This window comes from Misgurnus anguillicaudatus, chromosome 21 (genome assembly GCF_027580225.2).
Source record: "Misgurnus anguillicaudatus chromosome 21, ASM2758022v2, whole genome shotgun sequence".
Taxonomy (NCBI): domain Eukaryota; kingdom Metazoa; phylum Chordata; class Actinopteri; order Cypriniformes; family Cobitidae; genus Misgurnus; species Misgurnus anguillicaudatus.
This window is the reverse complement of record NC_073357.2, coordinates 49,793,837-49,799,836: the sequence shown is the minus strand read 5'-3', so window position 1 is coordinate 49,799,836 and position 6,000 is coordinate 49,793,837. Positions and strand designations below refer to the sequence as shown.

The following is a 6,000-nucleotide window of genomic DNA, read 5'->3' as shown; positions in this document are numbered from 1 at the left end:
CAGCTTTAGGACCCAGGAGGTCGCATATCTAGGATGCATTCGTCGATTCGCATGCTGCGATTGGTGGTCCAGATGCAACTCATTTTGAGTGACAGAAAAACTGACCAATCATACTGTTCCTCTGAATAGGTGGGTTCTCTTATCACTTACTCTCATAGATGTAATATGTATGTATCTATTATGACAAATTCTCCTCGCTCGCTCACTTGGTTCGTGTTATAAAAATAAATGTGACTTTACTGCGGTCTTTTTCGGTTTATTTAGTATTGTGTTAACTATATCCACAAAGTATTCGAATAAATTGGTAATATAAAACTATTCTTCGCTGTAAATTAATTGTGTGCTCAATTGCGACGCCCTGTGTTGAATTTTCCCGCGAGTACAGTATCATTACTGAGGGGAAATATAACATTATTCATTTAATTCCACAAAAGGTGAGTAAGATATTAAATGTATAAGTTGTCTTTTTAAAATGTTTAAGCTTTCTACATAATGTAAATTGAACATTTTATTATTATTATTAATTTCGCGACCTTATCTAAATTGTGTGTTCATGAAGGCCTGTAACGTACTGCAGCTTCCTGCAGGCAACGTGAAACATTGCTGAGGGAGAACTTTATTCACAACAAAAGGTGAGGAATATTATTAAATGAATATATTGTACATATTATATTGTGTATATAGTGTATGTGTGTGTGTATATACACATGTGAGTAACTTGGCTAACAAATAAATATGTGACTGTCGTGTGACAGAAAAAAATGTAGGGAAAAGATTTGCCCTAATTATAAATATAGATTATATATCTTTTCAAACATTTTTTGATATTATTTGTAATTCCAATGAGAATTTTTTTTTATCAGTTTTCAATATTATTGCACATTTCAAACATACCTAATAAGCCACAAACCCATTGCACATATCTTCCAGTTTTCTTTAAAACATTTTAATATACAAGTTTAATGTGTGGATTATTTCAATATTCAAGCTGTATACATTTATAAAAGTTTTAAGACATATTTGCTGTTTAATGTTGCAGGATAAAGATGAAGAGGAGGGACTTGAGCAGCTTGTGATGGCTGTAATTGTAAAGAATGGATCTTCTAGGAGTGGAAGCCCAAAGGATGCTGGGATTGTTATTGAGGCCTTAAAGGTGTTCACGGGGCATGCTTTATCCTTGGATCTATGCATTGAATCTCCAGTATCCCAGGCATCTTTTCAGGTGTTTCAGAAACTTTTCTTGGAGCTGGATTCTTCAAAGTTTATAAACTGATTACAGTACATTAAGTCTAAACTGCTGTCTGATGTTCTGGGTGTGAATCAATGTAACAGAACACAACATGGAACCTTTCGTCGGGAAATGTGGACGGTTTTCTTTAAAGACTGTAAAATACTTTTTGAATTGTACACTGTTACAAATACACCATTAAAAATGAGATGCTTTTCTGTTCTTTTGACTGCAATAAAATAAGAATTGATTCATCTTTGTCTGTCATTCTGAAATCAGATATAATACTCATTACTAATAAAAATATTAATGGATGATGTTAAATTAAAATAGTATAATTGAATAGAATTTATTGTATAGTGCTAGGTCTTTGTCCTGTATACCCAATATTTTGTTTAAATTTAAATTAATTTCTAATTGCAAATTGCAGATTACCTTTTTGAATGGGTTACTATTAAGGAGTTTATGTAGTGATTCTAACACAATTTTTATTTGTGGAATTTAATTAATGATATTGCTTGTAATCTGTTGCCACACTTTTATTGAGTAGATATGGCATAATATTTTTTATTGTATACTGCTAGATCTTTGTCTAGTATACACAATATTTTTGTTTAAATTTTAATAAAAATTTTAATTGCAAATTGCAGTTTGGCTTTTTGAATATGTAAATATTAAGGAGTTATAGAGTAAATCTAAATCAATTTTGATTTGTTGAATGTAATTAATGATATTGCTTGTAATCTGTTGCCACAATTTTATTGAGTAGATGGGGCATATTATTTTTTACAGTGTAGTGTCCCCAGAGTACATATGTAAAGTTCTAGCACAAAATCCCATATAGATAATTTATTATAACATGTTAAAATTGTCATTTTGTAGGTAGCAAAAATTATTTTCTTACTTAGTATTGTTGTCTTGTTTTCAGAATATCGTACAATTCCTAAATCAGTATGTATTTTATTGATGAGCAAAATGACCTTAGAAAATAAGTCTAATTTTTAGACAAAAATATCACATTTAATGAATTTGTGCATAAACAAAAAAAAATCTGCCAATGGTGTAAGAAAAAATTCTTGAAATCAGTTTACTTTTTTCTTAAACACTTAATTTTAAAAAATTATTATAAAGATTTCATACCCCATTGGCAGATTTTTTGCTTGTTTTAATCACAAATTCACTTAATTGTTTGTCTAAAAACTATACTTTTTTGGGGTCATTTTGCTCATTAAGAAAATACATCTTCATTTAAAAAAGTTTAGATATTTGTACTGAAAACAAGACAAAAATACTAAATAAGAAAGTAATTTTTTGCAGTATTTACCTTGTTTCATTGTTTGTAGCTACATTTAAACCATAAAAAATAGAAAAATATAATATAAAAAACTTTTGTTTAAATGTAGCTTAAATAAATTGATTGCAACCACTTACCTTAAAAAATTGAGTAAATTGAATTAATCATTTTTTTTCAGTATTCCCTACACGCAGGTACAAAAAAATGCATGCCCGCAACACGCATCAGCTCGCACATCCAAATGAATCCTGAGGAAAACTGGAGGGTTGACAGGTATGCCTTTAAATGCAAATGAGCTGATCTCAGCACTAAATTACAGTGCAGTGGTTGGAGAGTGCCGATTAAGGGGCGGTATTATCCCCCTTTGACATCATAAGGGGAACCAAATTTCAATTACCTATTTTTCTACATGCTTGCAGAGAATGGTTTAGCAAAACTAAGTTAATGGGTTGTTATTTTCATATTTTCTAGGATGATAAAGGCACTGGGGACCGAATTATAGCACTTAAAGGGATAGTTCATCCAAAAATGAAAATTCTGTTGTTACAAACCCGCATACATTTCTTTGTTCTGATGAACAAGAAAAAAGACATTTTAAGAATTGTTTGTAACCAAACCGTTCGTGGACCCCATTTACTTCCATAGTATTATTTTTCCCTACTATGGAAGTGAATGGGATCCACAAAGTTTTTTGGGTGAACTATCCTTTTAAACGTGGAAAAGTCTGATTTTCATTATATGTCTTCTTTAATGTTCATTTAACTTTAAACAAAGATAACATAAATTAAAATCTAAAGTAAGCTACTGGCAAACAGCTTAGCACATTTTTTTTTAAGTGTACCTACACTTCTGTTTCTGTAGTTCAACTGGTACACTGTTGGTCAAAATATGTACCCCAGCTGTCACTGGGGCAGTACCCTTTAAAACGTCCTAAAATGTACCATTAGGTCCAGATATGTATAAATTTGGGACCAATGTGTACATTTGAGATACTAATAAGTAACTTTGAGGTACTAATATGCACTCTTTGGTACCAATATGTACCTCTGAGGTACCAGTGTGAAGTCTCTAAGTACAAAGATGTGCTCTTTAAATGGTACAGCCCCAGTGACAGCGCAAAAGGACATAAAGCATCTGTCAAATGCATAAATTGTAGATGTAAATGTGTTTTGTGAAGCCTGCTTTGATGGTTTAGTTGTGTGTTATTGATAGGACAAATGAAACAAACAAGGTCAGAAATTAATACCCCAGAGATTAAAGATTACTCAACCAGAAATGGATTCATAAAAGCGATGAGGTATAATTTCATTAATTCATAATTGTAAAAAAGTTCCCCTTTCTTGCAAGTCCCTGCACTCCTTAGCCACCCACAGCATCCACGGACACAATCCACATTCCTGCAGTACATAATTACTATGATCATAGCGGGAATACACACATCTTTCCATGTCAGCATCTGCTGTCTTCCGTCTACACGTCGCTTCTTTCTACAAGTTACGTGCATGCTGTGCTACACCTCTAGCAGGCATACACCATATAGAAATCACCGTCTGAACAAAGCATCCCTGCATGTAGATGGAAAAACCCTAGGCTATGCAAGAATGATGCTGTGGGAGTCTGCGAGGGTGAGATCTATTGAATAGCCAGTCACGGCTCAATATGAAGTTTGTTTGTTGCCTTCCTTGTCTGTGGCATATGCAAATTGGCTAAGTGGGAGGGGTGCGTGTGTGTGTTTTAGTGAGGTTGGTCTGTGGGAAAGTGAAGGAGCTAATCCTGAGTGTTCACAGGGGAGGAGTGGACCATTCACTCGCCCCCCCTCCCTCGCGGGCCACCCCACCACTACAACTCACTGCATGCCACTTCTCAAGACAAGGACGTTGTTTTCTCTTTGTATCAAAGTCCCCTTTCACCCCACTCTCCCCCCATACACACACAAATACTTTAATGCTGAACACCTGTTCCTGTGCTCACACATCGCGCTGATGCACAGACATGATAAAATCCCACGCTCCCATCCGACATGAAAAACACTCTTCATGGGGAAATTAACAGGCCGGATTTAATAATGCACCGAATCTGTAAATGAACATGAATGAATATTATTAATCTAAACCGTCAACCATTTTACATGATTTCGTTTCTCTACATGCTCATAAATCATAAATCAGACAAATTAATTGATTCATTGATGAATACATCAATTTGGCATCCAGACAGCATCAAAAGCTTGCAAGCTAAAGTGTTGCAGAAAAACATAATACTGTAAAATTTTACACACCTAAAATAATATTAGGTCTGTGAGAGCACTTTATACTCGCTTCGAGTATTTTACAGTAAATGTAAGGATGTGTTTACATACCAAAAATGTAAAAGTTTTCCTTTGCGTTATTTGCATACAGAAGACAATGTTGTTAAAATGTTATTATGCATTTCAGGCCAGTATAGTTGGTGATATAGTCAGTAGTTGTCCTGCATGCATGAACATGATGTCGTTCACATGGAGACGATAACGTCAAAAAAAAAAAAAAGGATAAACCGCCTATCCCGACATTTAATGTGCATTTATAACGGCTACACTGAAAAAAATAAAAGCTGGAATTACTTAAAAATATAGTGCATTATTTTTGCATCCATTTTTTTAAGCAAGTACATGGAAATGTAAGCAATTTATGCAATTGCTTTAAATTTCAAGTAAAACTTAAAAAGTGGATGCAAAAATTATGCACTATATTTTTAAGTAAATCCAGCGAATTATTTTTTACAGTGTAGATATTAAAAATAAACATTTAAAAACTTTAAATAAAATGTTTATATTTCTAAGATTAGTTAATTTGACATGCTGTTAGTTTAATCTAAATCAATGTGCCATATTTTATTAAATAAAATAAAATTATAGATTTTCCGGTTCTCTGCTGTGTCTCACTGACAGGTGTGGTGGGAGGGAACAGCAGGTACTACACTCTCAGAAAAAGTACATGAAGTTACAAAAGTTGTCACTGGGGCTAGGGATGTCACGGTTATGACATTTGGTTGGCGGTTAATTGTCTAATAAATTGTGACGGTTATGACGATTAATTCTTTTTTTTTTCACACATTGTTGTGATTATTTAAATGAAATATTTTGTAAGGTTTACCTGGCTGGCAGTAAATATTAATACACATAACACATTATTAAAAGTAATTATTAAATGAATATATCTTTAAAAAAAGCGTAAAATTCCTGATAAAAAATGAAAAAAAAATGCAATCAAAATAATCTATACCAGAACAGGCCTTAAATGGTAGCCAATCCTACTAAGGTCATATTAGTACTGGACCACATGTCTGTGGTGGCTTAAAAAAAATCAATTCCTGCAGCTCCCCCTTGTGTTTTTAAAAAGATGTGCAATCATTGCGGTGATCTGAAATCATTGCGATGAGGTCAAACAATCGCGATGAGACGATTATTTAATCATTGTGACAGACCTAACTGGATCAT

At 33.3% G+C, this 6,000-nt stretch overlaps 1 long non-coding RNA gene across 1 annotated transcript; it reads left to right on the top strand.

Moving 5' to 3' along the window:
• Positions 1-229: 229 nt before the first annotated feature.
• Positions 230-1,436, top strand: LOC129453757 (uncharacterized). Its single transcript, XR_012360054.1, has 3 exons — positions 230-434; positions 560-632; positions 1,040-1,436. It is a non-coding gene; the product is annotated as an uncharacterized lncRNA (long non-coding RNA).
• Positions 1,437-6,000: the final 4,564 nt, after the last annotated feature.